This window comes from Dama dama, chromosome 14, assembly GCF_033118175.1.
Source record: "Dama dama isolate Ldn47 chromosome 14, ASM3311817v1, whole genome shotgun sequence".
NCBI classification, from domain to species: domain Eukaryota; kingdom Metazoa; phylum Chordata; class Mammalia; order Artiodactyla; family Cervidae; genus Dama; species Dama dama.
The window spans coordinates 32,911,116-32,937,995 of NC_083694.1; the positions used below are offsets into that span (position 1 = coordinate 32,911,116).

At 37.3% G+C, this 26,880-nt stretch overlaps 1 protein-coding gene and 1 pseudogene across 2 annotated transcripts in view; both read left to right on the forward strand.

Moving 5' to 3' along the window:
- RGS7 (regulator of G protein signaling 7) overlaps positions 1 to 26,880 on the forward strand; it is a 450,036-nt gene that overhangs the window by 86,152 nt on the left and 337,004 nt on the right. The window lies entirely within an intron of this gene.
- LOC133069602 (E3 ubiquitin-protein ligase ARIH2-like) lies at positions 662 to 3,573 on the forward strand (annotated as a pseudogene).

A 26,880-nucleotide genomic window follows, 5' to 3' on the forward strand; every position in this document is an offset into this window, starting at 1 on the left:
GATTGTTTGAGAGTCTGTTTGATCTCTGATGCACCTGAAAAAATGAGGTGTGATGAAGGCTTCCTTCACTTAGAAGAAGGACTCAGGAACCCATGTGCTTTGTAAATATGCTTTGAGGTTACTCTGTAAATATTTGTTCAGTCAATAAGTGAGATAGGCACCCTTTTGTTAAGCACTTATTTAACAACTACTGTGTCATAGAAGCTGAAACTATAAAACTGAATGAGTTGTATAGAATCTAATTGTTGAGGAGGGTTACTAGATGTTACTATATGACATGATGAGTATTATGATAGAAGCCTGGAAAGGCTATTAAGGGAAAGCAGAAGACAAATAAATCAAGCTTGTGAATCAGGGAATATTTCCTGTTAACTGGACAATGGGACTAAATTTTGAAATATGAGTGGGCATTTATGAGGTGGAGAAGGTCCACAGGGCAGAAAGAAGAAAAAATGTATGCAAAAAAAAAGTGCAGTTTAAAGAAAAGATGATGTGTTTAGGGACCTGCAGTTAGTTTGAATTGATGGACTGGGCTGAACTGGAGTGTCAAGAGGAGCTGAGCAGCTTCAAGGAGTCCAAGGGTGCCCTTGGTGAGCACATGACCAGCTTATTAGGTACCTCATTGAGTTGCTAAACTTACATTAATTAATTTCTACTGGCAAGTCACAGAGATGCTGCACTAATACAATCTGCTCAGCTTCTCGTTGAGACTCGAGTTCAGTCCGTTCATTGAAACATGTCCCCACAGCCCATCCCCTCACCATTGCACAGTGCGTATGCAGTTTGTGCGGAAGGAAAACCTACTCTCTGTAGCCTGTCAGCACCAGTTTTGCCACAGCCGCTGGGAGAAGCACTGCTCAGTACTTGTCAAGGATGGTCTGGGTGTGGGTGTCGCTTGCATGGCTCAGGGCTGCTCGATTCGGACACCAGAGGACTTTGTGTTTCCGTTGCTGCTCAGTGAAGAATCGAGAGACAAATACAGGCACTACCTCTTCAGGGACTTCGTGGAGAGTCACTGCCAGCTCCAGCTGTGTCCTGGTGCAGACTGCCCCATGGTTATCCAGGTACAGGATCCCTGAGCTCACCAAGTACAGTGCCAGTGGTGCAACGAAGCCTTCTGTTTTCAGTGTCATCAGACGTATCATGCCTCCGCAGACTGCGCCACAATTTGGAAATGGATCTCAAAGTGTGCAGATGACTCTGAGCCAGCTGCTACATTAGTGCTCACACTAAAGACTGTCCCAAGCACAACATCTGCATTGAGAAGAATGAAGACTGCAATCACATGCAATGCTCCGAGTGTAAACGTGACTTTTGCTGGATATGTCTAGGAGATTGGAAGACCCACTGGAGCAAGTACTGAGTCGTGAAGTCGTGAAGTCATGAGTACTGAGAACACTGACATTGTCAATCAGAGACAGCAAGCCCAGGCTAGGAAACCCCTCAAGACATTCTTGTTCTACTTTGAGAGAGGCACAGACATACCAGCGGATTCATGAGAAGATTCAGGAGAGGGTCATGAATAATCTGGACACACGGATCAATAGGTACCTACAGAAGCATGCCAGCTCTTGGCCAAGTGTTGATGTATACCCCGCAGGACACATACCTGTGTGCATACTACCTGGGGGCTGGACTCAGGAAGAAACTGAATACCAGTAGATTCAGCTAGAGGTTGAGATCCAAAACCTGTCATAAAAGGTAAAGTGTGTGGACAACTATGACCAAATGCATATAACAGAGCAGTGGAGGAGAACCCTGCTGAAGGATTTTTGTGACACCTAAGTTGGGACATGGACATACTGGTGTGAGGAAGATGTGGCTGCAAGGTCTTGCGGCTGCCCTACTGCGTGCTACAGACTTTCACAATCCCAGGCAACAGCCAGAGCCTCACTCCTAAGAGACGGTGGCCACATACCTCTTAGTCAATTTCTGTTTTTTTCTTTTTTTTCATCTTTTCATTCCTACCAGGGTAGAGGCCATGTTGAATTGGCCTCTTCTTAGGAGCTTTAATTCCCCCAGGATGGTTGTTGGGCGAGGGGACAGTTTTTCCTGAATGACTGGTGATAGCATTAGATCACTGTGCTTGTGCTTAATCACTCAGTTGTGTCCGACCCTTTGCGACCCCATGGACTGTAGCCTGCCAGGCTACATGGAGATTCTCCAGCAAGAATTCTGAAGGGAGTTGTCATGCCCTCCTCCAGGGGATCTTCCCAACCCAGGTCATTACAACCTATGTAATATTCAGTGGTTGTACAATTATATGAAAAAGGTTGTGGGGGGGACAAAGAAACCATAGAATTACATAGACCCCTTTTAAAAATAAATTGGCATTGGAATGTTAAAAAATAAACAAAGTAAGTGATAAAAGATGGAATCTTAAAATATCAGGAAGGAGCAAAGAACATGTTAAGTGAAACTATGGGTAAATACAGTGATTTTTCTTCTCCTCTTGAGTTTTCTGTGTTATATTTGACAGTTGAAGCAGAAACTACAACTGTGTCTAATGTGGCTAAGTGTATATGAAGGAATTATTTAAGGCAACTATATTGTAAAAAAGAGAGGACAAAGATATATAAAGTGAGTTAAGTTTTCTGTATGTCACTCAAATTGGTAAAATAATGATACCCAAGTAGATTTTGATAAATTATGTATCTATAATGTAAAACCTTAAAGCAACAAAAAAGATTATTCACAGAAATTCACCTAACAAGACTGTAAAGGTATCAAAATGAAATTTTATAAAATATTCAAATAATCCACAGGAAGTCAGGAAAACTAAAGCGTATGCAAAAAAACAGAATAGAAAAAAATTACAAAGGCAGACTTAAGACCTAACATTTCAGTCAATCATTACATTAAAAATATATTGCTCAGTATACCAGTAAAAGCAGAGTTTGGCAGAGTGGATTTGAAAACATGACCCAACTATACGCTCTCTATAAGAAACTGACTTCAAACACAATAATAAACAGATAGAAAGTGAAGAGTAGAAATATTTATACAAATATTAAAAGAAACAATAGGTGACTATATTAATATTATATAAATTAGGCTTCAAGTTCAAAAATTACTAGAAACAGAGGGGGACATTATGTAATGATAAAAATGTCAATCTAGCAAAAAGATAGCAGTCTGAAATATGTATGCATCAAAAAGTAGTTGCAAAATATTTCAGGCACAGCTCATAACATTGAAAGGAGAAGTAGACAGATCTACAGTTTAGCTTGAGACTTCAACAATTCTCTCTCAAAAGTGGGTTGGAACAACTGGATAGAAAAACAGCAAGGTTGTAGAAGAACTGAGCAACACCTTCAACCAGCAGGATCTAATCAATATTTAAAAAATGCTCTGTAAGTAAGATATATATTTTGTTCAATCCCATGGTCATGTCTGACTCTTTGCAACCCTGTGGACTACAGCTTGCCAGGCTTCCCTGTCCATCACCAACTCTCAGAGCTTGCTCAAACTCATGTCCATTGAGTTGGTGATGCCATCCAACTATCTCATCCTCTGTTGTGCCCTTCTCCTCCTGCCTTCAGTCTTATGTATATGAAGATACACACACACACACACACATTTCCAAATCCTTATGGAACAGTGCCAAGATGGACTACATCTTAGGACATAAAACTCCTTTCTGTAAACTGTAAATAATATAACCCATAAATAGTGTGTTTTTTTGACCATGGTGGAAACAAATTAGAAATTAATAACAAAATAATAATAGGAAAATCTCCAAACACTTGGCCACTAAACAACATAGTTCCAGATAAATGATGAGTCAAAAAGGAAGGCAAATAGGAAATAGTTAAACAATACAGAACTGAATGAAAATGAAAGCACAGTACATCAAAGCTTGGAAGAGAAAGGAGTTCTCTCTAAAACTGAACAAGGCCAAGATGTTTAACCTCACCACCCTCATTCAGCACAGTGCTTAAAATTTTAGCTGGCACAATAACTCAAGAAAAGGAAAGGACATTCAGTTAGAAAGGAGGAGGTTTCTGTTTGCCGATGACATGGTTGATTATGTGGAAAATTCCAGGGCATCTATGAAAAAGCTCCTAGAACTATGGAGTTCAGCCAGGTCATGTGATACATGATACAAATCTTAAATTCACTTGTATTTCTATTATCATAGCAGTGAAAATTGTGAACACCAAAATTAAAAATGCAATACCATTTACAACTGCTAAAGATAAAATTGAAATGTTATGTATAAACATAATGAAACAAGATATATGCTGAAAACTGTGCAATGCTGATCTAATAAATCAAAGATTTAAATGAATGGAGAGACATACCATGTTCATAGATTGGATGACTCAAAATATTAACAATGTCGGTTCTCCTCTGAATTGATATATAGGTATAATTTCTATTAAAATGCCAAAAAATTTTTTATAAATATAGGGAAGAATGCTCTGAAATTTATAATGAAAAGCAGAAGAATTAGAATAGCTAAAACAATTTCAGAAAAGAAAAATAAAGTTGGAAGAGTCAGTCTTCTCAATTTTAAGACTTATTATATAGCTATAGTAATCAAGATTGTGTGGTATTGTCAAGAGGGACATATACATAGATTAATGGAACAGAATAGAGTAACCAGAAACAGACCCATACAAATATGACCAACTGATTTTTGACAAAATTGCACAATTTGAAGGAGGAAAGGTAGCATTTTCATCGAAAGGTGATGGGGTAATTGGACACTCGTGAGGAAAAGTGAACCTCAACCTCTCATGTTTCCCATACTGAAATTAACTGAAATGGATTATGAGCTTAAATATAAAGTAAACTGATAAAGCTTTGAAGAAAAACTTAGGAGACAACTTTCAGAATAAAGAGTTAAGAAAGAGTTTGAAGAGAAAAAAAAGTTTGAACATAAGATATTAAAAGCATAAAATATAAAAGGAAAAAAATAAAAGTGGACATCATCAAAATTAAAAGCTTTTGCTCTCTGAAATACTCTGTTAAGAGAATGAAAAGACAAGCTATGGATTAGGAAAGAATATTTGCAAACAATATATTTGACAAAGGACTACTACTAGGAATATATGAAGAGCTGTCATGATCCGTCTTTGGAAAACGAAACAATGCAGTTTAAAAAATGGCAAAAGAAATGAAGTTTTTCACAGGACAAATGACAAGTATATAAAAATATGTTCAACATCATTACTTATAAGGGAAATGAAATTTAGAACCAACAATAAGAAGCAACTACACAGCTTCAAATGTCTAAAATAAGAAAATAGTAGCAACAGCAAATACTGGGGAAAATGCAAAGAAACTAGATGATTCATACATTGCTGGTGGGAGTACAAATTGCTATAGGCATGCTGGAAAATAATTTGACAAGTTCCTAAGAAAATAAACTTGCAACTATTATTCTACCTTTCCAAAATTTGCATTCCTGGATGTTTTTATCCCAGATAATTGAAGATTTTTTGTTTTGTTTTTTAGTCAGTAAGTCATGTCTGACTCTTTGTGACCCCAGGGACTGCAGCACACCAGGCTTCTCTGTTCTTCACTGTCTCCTGGAATTTGCTCTAACTCATGTTCATTGAGTTGGTGATGCTATCCAACCATCTCATTCTCTGTCATCCCCTTCGCTTCCTGCCCTCAATCTTTCCCAGCATCAGGGTCTTTGCTAGTGTGTCAGCTCTTTGCATCAGGTGGCCAAAGTATTGGAACTTCAACTTCAGCATCAGTCCTTCCAATGAATATTCAGGGTTGATTTCCTTTAGGATGGACTGGTTGGATCTCCTTGCAGTCCACGGGACCCTCAAGAATTTTCTCCAACACCACAGTTCTAAAGTATCAATTCTTTGGTGCTCAGCCTTTTTTATGGTCCAACTCTCACATCCATACATGACTAATGGAAAAACCATAACTTTGACTGTACTCTTACTTTTGCTGGCATAGTGATGTCTTTGCATTTTAATATGCTGTCTAGGATGTTATAGCTTTCCTTCCAAGGAGCAAGCATATTTTAATGGCAAAGCTGCAGTCACTGTCTGCAGAGATTTTGGAGCCCAAGCAAATGAAATCTGTCACTGGTTCTACTTTTTCCTTTTAAACCAGCTTTTTTTGAATTTTGTCAAAGGCTTTCTCTGCATCTATTGAGATAATCATATGGTTTTTATCTTTCAATTTGTTAATGTGGTGTATTACATTGATTGATTGTTAAAACTCTCCAAAAAGCAGGAATAGAAGGAACATACCTCAACATAATAAAAGCTATATATGACAAACCCACAGCAAGCATCACCCTCAATGGTGAAAAATTGAAAGCATTTCCCCTGAAATCAAGAACAAGACAAGGGTGCCCACTCTCACCACTACTATTCAACATAGTGTTGGAAGTTCTGGCCACAGCAATCAGAGCAGAAAAAGAAGTAAAAGGAATCCAGATAGGAAAAGAAGAAGTGAAACTCTCACTGTTTGCAGATGACATGATCCTCTACATAGAAAACCCTAAAGACTCTACCAGAAAATTACTAGAGCTAATCAATGAATATAGTAAAGTTGCAGGATATAAAATTAACACACAGAAATCCCTTGCATTCCTATATACTAACAATGAAAAAACAGAAAGAGAAATTAAGGAAACAATACCATTCACCATTGCAACAAAAAGAATAAAATACTTAGGAGTATATCTACCTAAAGAAACAAAAGACCTATACATAGAAAACTATAAAACACTGATGAAAGAAATCAAAGAGGACACAAACAGATGGAGAAACATACCGTGTTCATGGATTGGAAGAATCAATATTGTCAAAATGGCTATTCTACCCAAAGCTGTCTATAGATTCAATGCAATCCCTATTAAGCTACCAGCGATATTTTTCACAGAACTAGACCAAAGAATTTCACAATTTGTATGGAAATACAAAAAACCTCGAATAGCCAAAGTAATCTTGAGAAAGAAGAATGGAACTGGAGGAATCAACCTGCCTGACTTCAGACTCTACTACAAAGCCACAGTCATCAAGACAGTATGGTACTGGCACAAAGACAGAAATATAGATCAATGGAACAGAATAGAAAGCCCAGAGATAAATCCATGAACCTATGGATACCTTATCTTTGACAAAGGAGGCAAGGATATACAATGGAAAAAAGACAACCTCTTTAACAAGTGGTGCTGGGAAAACTGGTCAACCACTTGTAAAAGAATGAAACTAGAACACTTTCTAACACCATACACAAAAATAAACTCAAAATGGATTAAAGATCTAAATGTAAGACCAGAAACTATAAAACTCCTAGAGGAGAACATAGGCAAAACACTCTCCGACATAAACCACAGCAAGATCCTCTATGACCCACCTCCCAGAATATTGGAAATAAAAGCAAAACTAAACAAATGGGACCTAATGAAACTTAAAAGCTTTTGCACTACAAAGGAAACTATAAGTAAGGTGAAAAGACAGCCCTCAGATTGGGAGAAAATAATAGCAAATGAAGAAACAGACAAAGGATTAATCTCAAAAATATACAAGCAACTCCTGAAGCTCAATTCCAGAAAAATAAATGACCCAATCAAAAAATGGGCCAAAGAACTAAACAGACATTTCTCCAAAGAAGACATACAGATGGCTAACAAACACATGAAAAGATGCTCAACATCACTCATTATTAGAGAAATGCAAATCAAAACCACAATGAGGTACCATTACACGCCAGTCAGGATGGCTGCTATCCAAAAGTCTACAAGCAATAAATGCTGGAGAGGGTGTGGAGAAAAGGGAACCCTCTTACACTGTTGGTGGGAATGCAAACTAGTACAGCCGCTATGGAAAACAGTGTGGAGATTTCTTAAAAAACTGGAAATAGAACTGCCATATGACCCAGCAATCCCACTTCTGGGCATACACACTGAGGAAACCAGATCTGAAAGAGACACGTGCACCCCAATGTTCATCGCAGCACTGTTTATAATAGCCAGGACATGGAAGCAACCTAGATGCCCATCAGCAGATGAATGGATAAGGAAGCTGTGGTACATATACACCATGGAATATTACTCAGCCGTTAAAAAGAATTCATTTGAACCAGTCCTAATGAGATGGATGAAGCTGGAGCCCCTTATACAGAGTGAAGTAAGCCAGAAAGATAAAGAACATTATAGCATACTATCACATATATATGGAATTTAGAAAGATGGTAACGATAACCCTATATGCAAAACAGAAAAAGAGACACAGAAATACAGAACAGACTTTTGAACTCTGTGGGAGAATGTGAGGGTGGGATATTTCAAAAGAACAGCATGTATATTATCTATGGTGAAACAGATCACCAGCCCAGGTGGGATGCATGAGACAAGTGCTCCAGCCTGGTGCACTGGGAGGACTCGGGGGAATCGGGTGGAGAGGGAGGTGGGAGCGGGGATCGGGATGGGGAATACGTGTAAATCCATGGCTGATTCATATCAATGTATGACAAAACCCACTGAAATGTTGTGAAGTGATTGGCCTCCAACTAATAAAAAAAAAAAAAGATTTAAATTAAAAAAAAAAATAAAAGGTGAAAAAAAAAAAAAAAAACCCAGCTTTTTCACTCTCCTCTTTCACCTTCATCAAGAGGCTCTTTAGTTCCTCTTCACTTTTTGCCATTAGAGTGGTATCATCTGCATATCTAAGATTATTGATATTTCTCCCAGCAGTCTTGGTTTCAGCTTGTGATTCATCAAACCGAGCATTTTGCATGATGTATTCTGCATATAAGTTAAATAAACAGGGTAACAATATACAGCCTTGCCATTCTCCTTCCTGATTTTGAACCCGTCACTTGTTCATGTTAGGTTCTAACTGTTGCTTCTTGACCCACCTACATGTTTCTCAGGAGGCAGGTAAAGTTGTCTGGTATTCCCATCTGTTTAAGACTTTTCCATGATTTGTTGTGATCCATGCAGTCGAAGGCTTTTGTGCAGTCAGTAAAGCAGAAATAGGTGTTTTTTCTGGAATTCCTTGCTTTTTCTTTGATCCAACGAATGTTGGCAGTTTGACCTCTGGTTTCTCTGCCTTTTCTAAACCCAGCTGTGTACATCTGGAAGTTCTCAGTTCACATATTACTGAAGCCTAGCTTGAAGGATTTTGAGCATAACATTACTAGCATGAGAAATGAGCACAATTCTCTGGCAGTTTGTACATTCTTTGGCGCTGCCTTTCTTTGAGTTGGAATGGAAAATGACCCTTTCCAGTGCTGTGGCCACTGATGTGCTTTCCAAATTTGCTGGCATATTGACTGCAGTTCTTTAACAGAATCATCTTTTGTAATTTGAAATAGCTCAGCTGGCATTCTATCACCTCCACTAGCTTTGTCTGTAGTAATGTTTCCTAAGGCCCACTTCACACTCTAGGATGTCTGGCTGTAGGTGAATGCCCACACTATCATGGCTACCTGGGTCATTAAGACCTTTTTTTTGTATCATTCTTCTATGTATTCTTACCATCTGTTATCAACGAACTTCCTTTGGTGGCTTAGCTGGTAAAAAAACAGTAAAAAAAAACCCGCCTGTAATGTGGAGACCTGGGTTTGATCCCTGGGTTGGGAAGATTTCCTGGAGAAGGGAATGGCTACCCACTCCAGTATTCTGGCCTGGAGAATTCCATGGACTGTATAGTCCTTGGGGTCACAAAGAGTCAGACACAACCGAACGACTTTCGCTTTCTTCATATCTCGTCTTTCCCATTCTGTTGCTTTTCTCTATTTCTTTGTGCTGTTCACTGAAGAAGGCCTTCTTATCTCTCCTTGCTATTCTCTGGAACTCTGCATTCAGTTGGGCATATATTTCTCTTCTCCTTTGCTTTTCACTTGTCTTTTTTCCTGAGCTGTTTCTAAAGCCTCCTTAGACAACCACTTCGCTTTCTTTTTCTTTGGGATGGTTTGTTCACTGCCTCCTTATGAACCTGCACCCATAGTTCTTCAGCCACTTTGTCTACCAGGTCTAATCCCTTGAATATATTTGTCACCTCTACTGTACTATATAAGGGATTTGATTTTGGTCAAACTCGAATAGCCTAGTGGTTTCCCTTACTTTCTTCAATTTAAGCCTGAATTTTGCAATGAGGCGCTCATGATCTGAGCCACAGTCAGCCCGAAGTCTTGTTTTTGCTGACTGTATAGAGCTTCTCCACTTTCAGCTGCAAAGAATATAATCAATCTAATGTCAGTATTGACCATCTGGTGATGTCCATATATAGAGTTGTCTCTTGTGTTGTTGGAAAAGGGTGTTTGCTATGAGCAGTGTGTTCTCATGACAAAACCCTGTTAGCCTTTGGCTTGTTCCAAGGTACTCCAAGGCCAAACTTGCCTGTTACTCCAGGTATTTCTTGACGTCCTACTTTTCAATTCCAATTCCTGTTCCAATTTCCTATGATGAAAAGGACATCTTTTTTTGGTATTAGTTCTAGAAGGTCTTTTAGGTCTTAGAACTTCAACTTCTTCAGTGTTAATGGTTGGGGCATAGACTTGGATTACTGTGATATTGAATGGTTTGCCTTGGAAACGAACAGAGATCATTCTGTCGTTTTAGAGGTTCACCCAAGTACTGCATTTCAAGCTCTTTTTTTGGACTGTGAGGGCTACTCCATTTCCTCTAAGGGATTCTTGCCCACAGTAGTAGATATAATGGTCATCTGGATTAAATACACCTATTCCCGTCCATTTTAATTCACTGATTCCTAACATGCCTATATTCATTCTTGCCATTTCCTACTTGACCACATCCAATTTGCCTTGATTCGTGAACCTGACATTCCAGGTTCCTATGCAATATTGTTCTTTACAGGACTGGGCTTTGCTTTCACCACCAGACACATCCACAACTGATGTGTCGATCATTTCCGCTTTGGCCCAGCCGCTTTATTCTTTCTGGAGCTATTAGTAATTGCTCTCCTTCCCTCCTCCAGTGGGCCATGTTTTCTCAGAATTCTGCACTGTGACTCATTCATCTTGGCCCTGCAAGGCACAGCTCGTAGCTTCATTGATTTACACAAGCCCCTTTGCCATGACAAGTCTGTGATCCATGAAGGGCGAAATTTTCATTATACAAGATGAGTAAGTCCTAGAGATCAGTCATTCAGCATTTTGTCTATAGTTAACAATACTCGATTGTAGACTTAAAAGTTTATTAAGAGGGTAGATCTTAAATTTTTTATCATAAAAGTAAATAGAGAGGGCGGTAAGAAACTTTTGTAAGTGATGAATATGTAAGCATAGATTATGATGATGGTTCTGTGAGTGTATACTTATCTCCAGACTCAAACGTTGAATACTTAAATGTGTACAACTTTTGTATGTCAGTTGTAACTCAGTAATGCCATTTGAAAACTGTGGTTAAAAATATAACAAGTGACAGCATTGAGGAAAGCAAGCAGAATAAGAGGAGCAAAAGTTATAATGATTTTTAAAAAGTGATAAATATGGAAGAGAAAATGAATCAGCATGCACATATTTACTATTTCTGAAAAAAAAAAAAAAACAACAAAAACTAAAGACACAATTTATGAAAATTTGTCATAACCAAAGGAAGCCTTGAACCCAGGATTCAAGTGCCAAAAATTTTTGATGCAAAACAATCAAAATAGCTATATATTCTAGTAACTTTACTAGTTTTCAAAATTAGAAAAAATTATTTGGGTATAATATGATGAAAAAACTGAGCCCAGTTTTAGATGTTCGACAAATTATCTATAGCAGAAATAGAAGACATTGGAGCAATACCCTCTATTGTTCTCTACCCATCTCCCCCCAGTTGCAAAAGTGCTTTTAACAGCAAAAGAATCAAAGCAATATGTAGATGCAATCATTAGATATCTGTTTAAATGAATTATAATATTATGTTATAGTATATACATGCATTGGGAGATTTAATTTAGCATTTAAATTAGCATTTAATATAGCTATTAAAAGAATACAGCACCTCCAACAGTAATATTTAGAAAGACCTCAAAGATATACTTTAAACAAAAAATCCAGTGACATGCTACCCTGTATTATTTTAAGATATATTTTTAGAAACTAATAGTAGAGATTGTCAGCAGAGGTAAGAGGGATACTGTTACCTCGGTCTCTTCTTTTTTTCTCTGTGCCCATGCTATTAAGAAAAAGAACTGAAACAGAAATGAATTTGTTTATTCAAAATATGTTCTCTACCAGAGCCTGAAAATTCCATTAGAGTCTCCCTTCAGTTTAGCCACTGATTTCCATTATAAGGTGATATTCATAGGTCAGGTAGCACATTGTGGTTTCCTTGGGAGAAATGGACCATTACAATTCGTTTGTTTTTCTTCAGAACCAGAAGAGATGCTCCACAAACACTGCTTATCTGAACATTCACTAAACTAAAATGAAGCAACAGAAAGGATCCTTAAGATGATTCATATTGTTGCTTGAATATGAAAATCTTACCAGATTGTGAGCATTGCTTCTGAAACCCATTTAGCCAAATGAAACAGGGAATTGAGAATTGGAAATAAAATTAGCACTTCCAAGTCATTTTTCACTCTGCTGTAAGACTTGTATTTTTCCTTTTTGATCAGAAAGATATATCTGTGCCTGTCAGCAGAATAATAATAACCTTTCAGACTTTATCAGGAGCTAAGTATACTAATGGCAGGAGTTATCCTAAGTTAATTGTTTTTAATCTGAACTGTTTATAGAATATTTTTGAGGTCCCTAGAGCATTCTGTGTTCTGATCCATTCTGAGCTGGTCTTAATGTCTCTTACTTCATTTCCAAGTTCTGTAGGACAAATCTCACTGTAACCCTTGTTCCCACTACTGACACAAGAGTTATAACGGAAAAGCTCCAGGGGATCTTCCTGATCCAGGGATCGAACCTGTGCTTCTTATGTCTCCTGCATTGGCAGGTGGGTTCTTTACCGCTAGTGCCACCTGGGAAGCCCCCCTTAAATAGGGTAGGGTGATAAAGTAATTGGATCATCTCAGTGTCTCCCATACAATCACATGATTATTTCTCAGCCATTAGTATGGATCATTTTGGTGTTGATTTAACCCACACAAGCCCATGTAAGGCACCTTTCTAGATTCATTAAAATCTTCAAATAAGTAAGTCTCCGTTTGAATGATTGGTACTTCTAATAAACAAGTAGGTTTTTCTTTTGTGTGCTCAGTCACTTTAGTCATGTCCAACTCTTTGTGACCCCATGGACTGTAGCCCACCAGGGTTTGCTGTCCATGGGGTTTTTCAGGCAAGAATACTAGAGCAGGTTGCCATTTCCTCCTCCAGGGGGTCTTTCTGACCCAAGGTTTGAAACTGTGTCTCCTGTGTCCCCTGCATTGGCGGGTGGATTCTTTACTTGCTGAGCCATCGAGGAGGCCAGGTCTTTCTTTTACTGACTTGGTTTTGTTTCCTACTATAACTTTTTGAGAAATGTATATATAAGTGACAGAACTTAGTGAAAAGAGCAAGGGAGAAGTAGCTAAAATGCCATCTGGAATGGCAGTGTTTGCACTCTGGCTAGTTTAAAGCATGCAAGCTTGATTCTTTCCCTGTTGTGCTCAAGTAGGGCTCTATGAGATCATTGAAAGGAGGTCCCTGGGAAGCTTTTATAGGTGAATACCTTGCCTGCTCTTAACTCTGTTTTTCTATTCAGGCCATTAACAAAGACCTACTAGCTAATCTTAATTGCTGCAAGAGAGAAAGGTGCCCTCAACTGTGGCCAACATTTCCTACCACAGAGGATTTTAAAAATATCTTAAGCTACTATAAGATGCAAATGACATGACATTGAAGTCTCTCAGTCGTGTCCGACTCTTTGTGACCCCATGGACTGTACCTACCAGGCTCCTCTATCCATGGAATTTTCCAGGCAAGAGTACTGGAGTGGATTGCCATTTCCTTCTCCAGGAGATCTTCTTGACCCAGAGATCGAACCCGGATCTCCCACATTGTAGGCAGACGCTTTACCATCTGAGCCACCAGGGAATTCCAAGATGCAAATAGACAAAAAACTAAAGATGGTGGAGTAGAAGGACATGCATTTCTTACGAGAACACCAAAACCATGGACAAAACTCTGGAACTTGCCAAAAAGATACCCTACATCCAAAAACAAGGAAGAAGTCACAGTGAGATGGCAGGAGAGGCGCAATCATGATAAAATCAAATCCCATATCTGCCAGTTGGGTGACTCACAAACTACACAATAGTTATACGGCAGGAGTTTTCCCACTGGTGTGAAAGTTCTGAGCCTTATGTTAGGCTTCCCAGCCTAGGGGTCTGGCAATGGGAGGAGGAGCACCCAGAGAATCTGGTTTTGAATCTAAGTGGGGTTTGATGGCAGGAATTACACAGGACTGGGGGAAACAGAAACTCAGCTCTTGGAAGGTGTACACATGGACCCATGTGTACCAAGACACAGGGGAAAAAAGCAGTGATTCCATACAGACTAGGTTAGACCTACCTGCTTGTACTGAAGAGTCTTCTGCAGAAATGGGGGCTGGCTTTGGCTCAGTGTGGGGACAAAAACGTTGGCAGCAGCATTCTGGGAGTACTCATTGGCATGAACCTTCCCAGAGGCCACCAGTAGCCCCACTCATCAGAGAGCACAATGATCCTAAACTTATGGGATGCAGGATAGGCATTTTAAGAGGGAAGTTTGTAGCAATACAATCACAAATAAACAACCTAACTTTATACCTAAAGCAAATAGAGAAAGAAGAACAAACAAAGCCTGAAATTAGCAGAAGGAAAGGGATAGTGAAGATCAGAGGAGAAATAAATGAAATAGAAAACAATAGAAAAGATCAAGGAAACTGAAAGTTGGTTCTTTGAAGCAATAAACAAAATTGGGAAACCTTTAACCAGACTCGTCAGGAAAAATAGGGAGAGGGTTCAACTCAATGAAATTAGAAATGAAAAAGAAGTTACAGTGGACACCACAGAAATACAAAAAATCATAAAAGACTACTACAGGTAACTATATTTCAAAAAATGGAAACAGAAAAAATGGACAAATTCTTAGAAATGTGCAATCCCATAAGACTGAACTATGAATAAATGGAAAATATGAACAGGCTAATCACAGGCACTGAAAGTGTGATTAAAAATCTTCCAACAAACAGAAGTCCAGGACCAAGTGGACTCACAGGTGAATTCTATCCAGCATTTAGAGAAGAGTTAACACCTACCTTCTGAAACTATTCCAAGAAATTGCAGAGGAAAGAATTCTCCCAAACTCATTCTATGAGGCTGCCATCATCTTGATACCAAAAGCAAAGATACCACAGAAAATTACAGGCCAATGTTACTGATGAAGATAGTTGCAAAAGTCCTCAACAAAATACTAGCAAACTGAATTCAACAATACGTTAAAACAATCATACACAGTGATCAAGTGGGATTTCTTACAGGGATGCACGGGTTTTTCAATATCTGCAAATCAATCAGTGTGATTCACCACATCAATAAGTTGAAGAATAAAAACCATATGATCATCTCAATAGATCCAGAAAAAGTTTTTGATGAGATTCAGCACCCACTTATGATAAAGACTCCAGAAAGTGGGCACAGAAGGAAAATACTTCATCATAATAAAGTCCATATATGATAAACCTATAGCTAACATCATACTCAACACTAAAAAGTAGAAAGCATTTCCTTTAAGATCAGGAACAAGGCAAGGATGTCCACTGTTACCACTTTTGTTCAACATAGTTTTGGAAGCCGTAGCTATAGCAGTCATAGAAGAAAGAGAAATAAAAGGAATCCAGATTGGAGACAATGTAAAACTATCACTGTTTGTAGATGACATGATACTACATAGAAAATTCTAAAGATGCTACCAGAAAGTTACTAGAGCTCATCAATGAATTCAATAAAGTGATGGGAAGCAAAATTAATATACAGAAATCTGTTGTATTTCCATACACTAACAATGGAAGATCAGAAAGAGAAATTAAGAAAACAATCCCACTTACCATCACATCAGAAAGAATAAAATACCTATAAATAAAGCTTGCTAAGGAGACGAAAGAACTGTACTCTGAAACCTGTAAGGTGCTGATGAAAGAAATCATGGACAACACAAAGAGGTGGAAAGATACCATGTTCTTGGATTGGCAAAATCAATATTGTTAGAATAACTATAGTACCTAAGGCAATCTACAGCTTCAGTACAATCCTTAACAAATTACCAATGGCATTTTTCATAGAACTATAACAAAAAAAATCTTAGAATCTGTATGGAGTCACAGAAGATCCCTAATATTCAAAGCAATCTTGAGAGATGAAAAACAGCTGGAAGAAAAGGCTCCTTGACTTCAGACTATAATGCAAAGTTACAGCAGTCAAAACAGTCTTGTACTGGCAGGAAAAAACAACAGAAACGTGGATCAATATAATACATTAGAAAGCCCAGAAATGAACCCATGCACCTATGATCTGTTAGTCTATAACAAGGGAGGGAAGATTACACAATTGATGAAAGATAATCTTTTTAATATATGGTTCTGGGATAACTGGACAGCTATATGTCAAAAAATGAAGTTAGAACATGCTTTAATACCACACATAAAAATAAACTCAAAATGGATTAAAGACCTATATGTAAGATTGGATACTCTCAAACTCTTAGAGGAAAATCATAAGCAGAACACTGTTTGACATAATTCATAGTAATATCTTTTTGGATTCATCTCTCAATCTCTCACAGTAATGAAAGTTAAAATTAGTAAATGGATGGACCTAATCAAACTCGAAAGTTTTTTTGCACAGTAAAGGAAACAAAAAAAAAAAAAAAAAAAGAGAGAGAGAGAGAGAGAGAGAGAGAGAGAAGACAACCCACAGAATGAGAGAAAATATTTTCAATTACACAACTGACAAAGAGTTAGTCTTCAAAATTTGCAAACAGCTCATACACCTCAATATGCCAAGAAGCACATGAAAAAATGTTCAACAGCACTAATTATTAGAGAAATGAAAATTAAAACTACAATGATATTGCACCTCACACCAGGTCAAATGGCCATCATAAAAAAAGCTATAAACAATAAATGCTGGAGAGAGTGTGTGGAAAAGGGGCTCTCCTACAATGTTGGTGGGAATATAATGTGGTACAGCAACTATATTGATACAATGGACTATTACTCAGCCATTAAAGGAATGAACTAATGCTATTTGCAGCAACATGGATGGACCTGGAGATTATCATCCTAAGTGAAGTAAATCAGGCAGAGAAAGACAAATATTACATGATATTGCTTATATGTGGAATCGAAAAAAATGATAGAAATAAACTTATTTACAAAACAAAAACAACAAAGTTCTGGTTACAAGGAGGGATAGAATTGGGACTTTGGGATTGACATGTACACATTGCTATATTTAAAATAGATAACCAACAAAGAGCTACTGTGTATAGTACAGGGAACTCTGCTCAACATTCTGTAATTATGTAAATAGGAAGAGAATTTGAAAAGGAATGGATGCTTCTGAATATATATATAATAACTGAATATATAACTGAATCACTTTGCTCTACACCTGAGACTCACACAACATTGTCAGTCAACTATACTCCAATATAAAGTAAAATTTTAAAAAACATCCTTGGAAAAATAAGATGCAAATAGGAAGTTCACACACTCCTGAGCTGACCAAGTCTAAGAATGTATAAACTAGTATCCTGTTAAGGGTATGTTATACCGTGTGTGTTTTACGGAATCAAACAACTGATCACACAGATTCTTCCTACTAAATATCACCTTTTTCCAGAAAAGATAGACTGCTTCTTTCACTCAACATAGGAATTAGTAAGTACTGAGCAATGTCTTGTCTGTCCTGCATCAAAACATTATTGCTGGACTGTGGCTTTAATGTATGACTGTGGTCGCTTCTGAAGTGTCAGCTCTACTCAGACTTCATGGTGAAAATCTGTTATGCTGAGCCACCCCTAACTTTCCTCTGTACTGGGGGCCATGAGTACAGTTATACTACACTGTTTTGCCTGTTAACTTTCACTTCTGTCAATAAATCCCAAGTGGCTATCCAGATAATACAGGAGTGCATCCACCTTGCCAAAGTTAACTTGAATAATCAATCCGTCTTGTATAAGGAAAGGTCTGGTTGTGATATGTTCTGAAAGAACGTATTTAGAAGGTGAATGATACAGATAATTTAATATAAATTCTCAGTTTAATATAAACCAGGAGAAATTTAGGATTGCAGTTTTCCATTGTCAGTCATGAGATTGGGAGGAAATACCAAATGTAACCACAGGGCATTTCCATGGGCAGTAATTAGGTTTTACTGGTAATATAATTGTATTCATTTTAAACCTGGGAAAGTCATGAGTAATAAGCCAATTCAAACCATCCATTAAAATTTTTCTAACTTAATTTCTGTATTTTCCACCTAAATACATTAGAGTTTAGCCTTCTCAGTTAATATCATAATCATATCTCATAGATTAAGTGGATATTTCTTCATCTGTAAAATTGCAGCAGATATCCGTGGTATAAAATCACAATAAATAATATTAATTCCAGGTAGAAATTGCCTTGGAATGGCATTATTACTAAAAGTTATTTAAATAGTTCTGTTATTTGTGTTGTCTTCTTCAAAAAGTTTAGGGAAGTTTAGTTTAATTAATCTTTGTCCAGCTAGGTGTCTGGGTTACACAAATGATTTGGTGTCTAATTATGTCTAATACCACTTTCCTCCTTTTACACATTCAGTAAAAGTTTGCACATTTACACATTAGAAAGTGGTGTCTAATACTACTTTCCTCTTTTTGCACATTCAATTAAAGTTTGAGTGGCTACCAAGTATCTGCACCAGTCCAGATGCTGAAAATATAAAGATGAAGGAAATTTCTGGTTGGATGTAGGAAGTTGCAAGGGAATATCACTCCCACACTAACTTTGACATCAAGCCACATACTCTACAGTATTATAATCTTTCAAATCTATAAGAACTGAGTATGAAAAGAAAGCCAAATTAACTAAATGCCAGACAGCCAAAAGCTGTTTTTATGAGAGGAGAGACTCATAGTTGCTTTCATTCTTGGTTGATTATCAGGAGAGGAAAAATCTACCATAAGCAAAAGGATAAAGAGAAACCAGCTTAACTTTTGACAGTTGGATGTGAGTTGGCATGAAAGATTAGAATTCCAAGGAGCTCCAGATACAGAATATCTGCACCCATTTGCCAGCTCTTTTCTAGGGCCCTTCACCAAATGTACAGAGGTACAATGCCAAATAATGGCATCAGAACAAGTTTGCTGAACTCACTTATCTCTGAGATATGAGAGGCCTTCCTGAAATACAAGTCAGAAGACTGCTGAAAGCTAGGGGTAGGGCACGAGGGATAAGACAAATCTCTCTCAGGGGTTTTAGACCTTTGTCAGGTACACTGTAGTAGCCACCTTCATTGGAAGCACTGATGCTGAAGCTCCAATACTTTGACCATCTGATGCGAAGAGCTGACTCATTAGAAAAGACTCTGATGCTGGGAAAGATTGAAGGCATGAGAAGGAGATGACGGAGGATGAGATATGGATGGCATTGCTGACTCAGAGGACAGGAGTTTGAGCAAACTTTGGGAGATGGTGAAGGACAGGGATGCCTGGCATGCTGTAGTCCATGGGGTCACTGTCTAAGAGTTGGACATGACTGAGCAACTGGACAACAACAGAAGGCTGCAAGTGAGGCAAGAAAGCTGAGATCATCTCACTAGAGTAATTAGGGACTTCACAGAATGTACTGGAAAAGCTTTCCGAAGACTAGGAGTCAGGTAGTAGTGCTAAGAGAGATATCTTGAGGTGCACAGAGCTGTTAGTGGGACTGGAATAAAAAAAGTAACTCCCTAGAGACCAAACAAACAAACAAACAAAAAAACTGGAAGATAGACTGAAAGGTAAGTAGAGATTTTTAAGAGCTTGAAAATTGGGTGGCTGAGTGCTTAAGGAGAACTTTAGTAACTCTTGTAGACTTGGCAATGGGCCAGTCTTGCTGAAGGGAAAGTCCTAATCATGTCTTTATTTTAATTTATTTTTTTTTTGAGATTTTTTATTTATTTATTTATTTATTATTATTATTATTATTTTTTTTTTTCCAGTGGGTTTAACTTTTGAAGCCAGTGCAGAAGTAAATGTGACTAAAGCTAAATTTCAGCCCAGATGCGTCTCAACTACAGATTATTTGAGCTCTGCCCTGACAGAAAAAAGAATGTATTCTTTCTTGGGAATTACAATTATTTTCTTTAGTCTCTAATATTATTTTACCTACAATGTCTGAACCACAGTAAAAGTTTATGAAGTGTGCAGAGTTATAAGGAATATGACTCGAAGTAAAGAGAGGAAATAGTCAATAACAGTGGACTAAGGGATGGACTAGATGATGGAATTATCAGATAGACTTCAAAAGCCCATAATATAATTCATTAAAGGATCAGTGGAAAAGTGGACATAATATGTAAACATATAGGCAATTTCAGCAGAGAGATACAAGCTATTTAAAAAATCCAAAAACTATACTATAAATGAAAACTATGAAATTAAAAAAAAAATTACTTGATGAACTTAATAGCAAATGGAGGAAAGGATCAGTACACTTGAACAAATGAAAAGTGAATAAATGATCCAAACTGTAAAATAAAGAGAAAAAAAGAGAAAAGTATGAAACAAGCTACTTGAAACCTGGGCAGAATTTCAAATGGTCTAATCATAAGAAATTAGAACCTGTGGAAAAAGAGAAAAGTAGCAGAGAGAAAAGAAATATTTGATGGGAGACTGGAGAATTTTTCAAAATTGATTGACAATCTCAAACTTGACAGAAAATCTAGAGAAAGACTTGATATATAGATGGGGTCAAGAACTTTTCAGATTGGATTTTCAAGGAATGCTTATATGAGATTAGCATAATTTGAACAGAAATCATTAACCATTGTAAAATATAGTTGAGAGAATTTTAGGGCAAGAAAAAACCAAACAAAGCCCTAAATTAATATTAATAGTAATCCTTGCATGTTTGAGGGCAGCAGTAAGGCAATGAAGGAGAAGCCGTGGAAATGATGTGTAGAGATCAACAGAGTGAAATTAGATGACCTTGAGTATGCCATAGAAAGATGTGATGGGCAAATTCTCCTAACGGAAGATATTGGCAAGTCTTTCTGCATTTAATTGGAATAGTTTGGACTATGGAAATACCCAGACAAATTTTGAGATCTGATTTTCTTTTAATCCTTTTGAGATATAAACTTAAATTCAGGAAAGGTTCTTTACTGGTCTCTCTAGTCAAGCTCATCAGGAAGCTCTGACATCATCCTTGGGTAAGGATCATAATAATTTTATTATTTTTGATTTCTTAATGTTGATATTTGTTAGTATTGAATTATGTCACTACGTCTCCAGATAAAGTTAGAAAATTTGTTTGTCTTAGTTTACTATTTATTTATTATTTAATTTTTTTTTTACTTATTTACTTACTTTATTAATCTTTATTAGAGTATAGTTGCTTTTCAATGTTTTATTAGTTTCTGCTGTATAGCAAAGTGAATACGCTATGGATATATCCCCTGTTTTGGATTTCCTTCCCATTTAGGTCACCGCAGAGCATTGCAGAGAGTTCCCTGAGCTATACAGTAGGTTCTCATTAGTTACCTATTTTATACATAGTATCAATAATGTATATATGTCAATCCAATCTCCCAATTCATCTTACCCACTTTATGTCCATATGTTTTTTTCTCAATATCTGTGACTCTCTTTCTGCTTTGCAAATAAGATCATCTATACCATTTTTCCAGATTACACACATAAGCATTAATATATAATATTTTTCTCTTTCTGACTTACTTCACTCTGTATGACAATCTCTGGGTCCATCCATGTCTCTACAATGACCCAAATTCGCTCTATGACTGAATAATATTCCATCATATATATGTACCACATCTTCTTTATCCTTTCTTCTGTCGATAGATATTTAGATTGCTTCCATATCCTGGCTATTGTGGATAGTGATGCAGTGAACATTGGGGTACATGTGTCTTTTGGAATTATGATTTTCTTTGGGTATGGCCTACTAGTGAGATTTCTGGGCCGTATGATAGTTCTATTTTTAGTTTTTTTATGAAACCTCCATAGTGGCTGTATTGATTTACATTTCCATTAACAGTGCCTGAGTATTCCCTTTTCTCTGAACCCTCTCAAGTATTTACTGTTTGTACATTTTTTAATAATGGCTATTCTGACCTGTGTGAGTTGATTTTTAATCATAGTTCTGATTTGCATTGCTCTAACGATTACTGAGGAGAAGGAAATGGCAACCCACTCCAGTATTCTTGTCTGGAGAATCCCATGGAGGGAGGAACCTGGTAGGCTACAGTCCATGGGGTCGCAAAGAGTCGGTCACGACTGAGTGACTTCACTCACTCACTCACTCACTCAATGATTACTGATGTTGAGCTTCTTTACATCTTTACCTCTTGGCCATCTATATGTCATCTTTAAAGAAATATTTATTTAGGTCTTCCACCCATGTTTTGATTGGGGTGTTTGTTTTATTTTTTGATATTAAGCTGCATGAGCTGTTTGTATATTTTGGAGATTATTTCTTCGCCAATTGCCTTGTTGCAAATATTTTCTCCCATTCTGAGGGTTGTCTTTTTGTCTTGTTTATTATTTACTATACTGTGCATAAGCTTTTCAGTTTAATTAGGTCCCACTTATTTATTTCTATTTTCATTACTCTAGGAGGTGGGTCAGAAAAGATCCTGCTGTGATTTATGTCAAAGAATATTCTGCTATGCTTTCTTCTAAGAGTTTTATAGTGTCTGGTTTTCTATTAAGGACTTCAATCCATTTTGAGCTTATTTTTGTGTATGGTGTTAGGGAGTGTTCTGATTTTATTCTTTTGTGTGTAGTTTCACCAGTTATTGAAGAGGCTGTCTTTTCTCCATTGCATATTCTTGCTTCCTTTGTCATAGATTAGGTGACTATATGTGCATGGGTTTATCTCTGTACTTTCTGACGTATTCCATTGGTCTATATTTATGTTTTTGTGCTAGTACCACGCTGTCTTGATTACTGTAGCTTTGTTGTATACTCTGAAGTCAGGAAACCTGATTCCTCCAGCTCCATTTTTTTTTTTTTCTCAAGATTTCTTTGGCTATTTGTTGTCTTTTGTTTTTTCATACAAATTGTAAAATTTTCTGTTTTAGTTCTGTAAAAAACACCATTGTAATTTGATAGTGATTGCATTGAATCTGTAGATTGCTTTGGATAATATAGTCATTTTCACAATATTGATTCTTCCAGTTCAAGAACATGGTCTATCAGTCCATCTGTTTGTGTCATCTTTGATTTCTTTCATCTGGATCTTATAGTTTTCTGAGTACAGGTCTTTTGCCTCCTTAGGTAGGTTAATTCCTAGGTATTTTATTTGTTTTCTGGTAATGCTAAATGGTATTGTTTCCTTTATTGCTCTGTATGATGTTCATTCTTAGTGTATGAGAATACAAGAGATTTCTGTGTATTATTTTTGTACCTTGTACTAAATTCATGATTATTTCTAGTGATTTTCTGGTGGCATCTTTAGGATGTTCTGTGTATAGTATCATGACATCTGCAAACAGTGACCGTTTTACTTTACTTCTTTTCCAATTTGAATTCCCTTTATTTCTCTTTCTTTGATTACTATGTCTAGGACTTACAAGACTATTTTGAATAATGGTGGCAAGAATGAAAATTGTTGTCTTATTCATGATCTCAGAGGAAATGCTTTCAGTTTTTTACCACTGAGAATAATGTTTGTTGTGGGTTTGTCAAATATGGCCTTTATTATGTTGAGATAGTTTGCCTCTATTTCATAGAGATAGCTTCCCTCTATGTCCACTTTCTGGAGGGTTTTATTTGTTTATTTGGCTGCACCAGCTCTTACTTGTAGCATGTGGGATCTTTAGTTGCGAGAATGTGGGATCTTGTGCCACGACCAGGGGTTGAATCAGGGCTTCCTGCACTGGGAATGCAGAGTCTTACATACTGAACCACTAGGGAAGTTGCTCTGGATAGTTTTTATTATAAATGACTGTTGAATTTTGTTGAAGGTTTTTCTGCATCTACTGAGATGATCAGGTGGTTTTTATTCCTCAGTTTATTAATATGGTGTATCACATTGATTTGCATACATTGAAAAATCTCTCCTTTTTTGGGATAAACTCTACTTGATCGTGGTGTATGATCCTTCTAATGTGGTGTTGGATTTGGTTTGGTAGTATTTTGTTAAGGATTTTTGTGTCTATGTCCATCAGTGATATTGGTCTGTATTTTTCTTTTTTGTGATATCTTTGTCTGGTTCTGGTATCAGGGTGATGGTGGTCTTGTATAGTGAGTTTGGAGTGTTCCTCCCTCTGCAATTTTTTTGGAAGAGTTTGAGAAGGATAGATGTTAACTCTTCTCTAAATGTTGATAGAATTTTTCTGTGATGCCATCTGGTCCTGGACTTTTGTTTGTTGGAAGATTCTTAATCTCAGTTTCAATTTCACTACTTTGATGGGTGTGTTCACATTTTCTATTTCTTCTTGAGTTAGTCTTGCAGGACTGTACTTTTTGTCCATTTCTTCCAGGTTGTCCATCCTTTTTTTGCATATATTCTTTATAGTAGTCTCTTAGGAGCCTCTGTTTTTTTTGTAGTGTCACTTGTAACTTCTTTTTCATTTCTAATTTTATTGATTTGTGTCCTCTCTCTTTTTTTCTTGATGAATCTCACTGAAGTTTTATCAATTTGTTTATCCTCTCAAAGAACCATGCTGTGGCATGGACCCTCTGTGTAGGTCTCACTCTGTCCAGTCTGCCACAGACTGCTTGTTTAACCCTTCTTCCAACAGCCTCAGATGCTCCTCCTCTGTTCCGACTGATCTCCTTGTTGGTGAGTGCCTTCCTGGATGTGGGAACCTCTCCTCTTCCTCAACTCCCCTAACAGGTCCCATCCATCCTGTCCTCTTCTTTTTCTCTTATTCTTCCTCTCATCATACCTGGCTATGTGGGGATCTTTCCTATCCTTTCCAGTGTCCAGGGCCTTCTACTAGTGTTCAGCCAGTGCACTGTGAGAGTTGTTTCTTCTGTAGATGTATTCTTCATGCATTTGCAAAGAGAGATAAACTCTATGTCCTCCTACTCCTCCACCATCTTGAAATCCCTAGGGTCATAATAGTTTGATGTTTTAAAATGTATATATATATATGTATATTTTTGGCTGCACTGGGTCTTTGTTACTTTGCATAGGCTTTCTGTGGTTGTGGTGAGTGAGGGCAGTTCTTCATTGTGGTTCGAAGGCTTCTCATTGCAGTGACTTCTCTTGTGTGGAGCACGGGTGCTTGGCACAGGAGCTTCAGCAGTTGGAACACCTGGGGTCTAGAGCAGGGCTCAGTAGTTGTGGCATGTGGGCTTAGCTGCTCCACGGCATATGGAATTTTTCTGGACAAGGGATCGAACCTGTGTCCCCTGCATTGGCAGGTGTGCCAATCCACTTATCCACTGTGTCACCAGGAAAACCCCATAATAATTTTAAAGGTTATAAAATATATTTACAATTTTGGAGTTTTAAATTCACATTTTAAAAGAAACATTTTAGCCAGGTTACTTTCCACCACCAGAAAATAGGTCAGTTTTCCACATAGATCAGAAGTGAGACGATGAATGTTTCAGCCATTGTCATGATATTTAAAATATCATGCAGAAATCAAAAGGGATGTTAAATATCTGAATGGCGAGTTTTAATTCTATGAATGTTGCTTCATAGTCATTCTGGATGTCAGGTCTTTTGTACTTCTCATGACCTAGGACAATAACCTACCTGAAGAATAAAAAGCAAATTCACTAGAACTTCAATTGGTGGAATTTTCTTTAAACTAAGAGTTCTTTAAACTAAGTTAAAACTTGAAAGTTTCTTTACTAAGACAGATGCTTGACCTTTGAGCCATCAGTATGCTTTCCAAGGCCAGGTTGGAAAAAACTGAATTTTCATGTAAGCCATGGAAATATGGCTTAAATTTTGTCTGTTAAAAAATAAGTTTAAGTAGGTTTGGAATGAAGTTTTATCCTTGTAAGATTCATAATTCAAAAACCAAATGACCCCAGAATCATTTAAAGAGGAGTATTTCTGCCCCTTGAGATTGATGGAAGGAATATATGTCTGCTGTTCCCATGTGTCCAATTTTAAACATGCTTCTAGTTAGGCCAAGGGCACAGACACGTTTGTGCCATAGAATGTTTTTAGCCTTATTCTACTCTGCCTATTGAGGTGGAGAATTTTGAATTTGGGAATTCAAATTTTGGTCAATTTGGGAATTGACCCTGTGGGAGAGGGACTGCCATTTTAAAGCTTGGATCCTTGAGAGCAATCAAGGAGGCAGAAGCAAGCATCCATCAGTGGAGCCAGTGGAAATCAGGCAAGGCTGACATAGTAGGTCTCCCAGAGTGGATGAGGCTTACACCAGTTCTGAAATTAGTGAGGTGAATTAACTAAGATTTTGTAATACTCAGGGTCTCTGAGTTTATTTTTAAAATGCTTATATCTGTTCCTCTGTGCTATCCAATTCATTTCAGGCTTGCTGATAAATGTGCTGCCAAAAGTAATGATGTTCAGAAAAAAATTAGCTGTTTTTAATTAAGCTTCATAACACCCTAAGTTTGCCAACTACTTTTAAGTCCATGGCTCTAAATGGCTAGGATGATTTACAATGATGGATCTGTTCTTGTATTGTTCAGGCACTAATATAAAATTCTACTGGAAAATTCATAGGTTAAGTTTTGAAAACCTAGCACGTCTAATTTGGGATACTGATGATGCTTTTAGATAGAGGAAATGTATTTATGGTTCAAAGAATATCAGATCGCCCC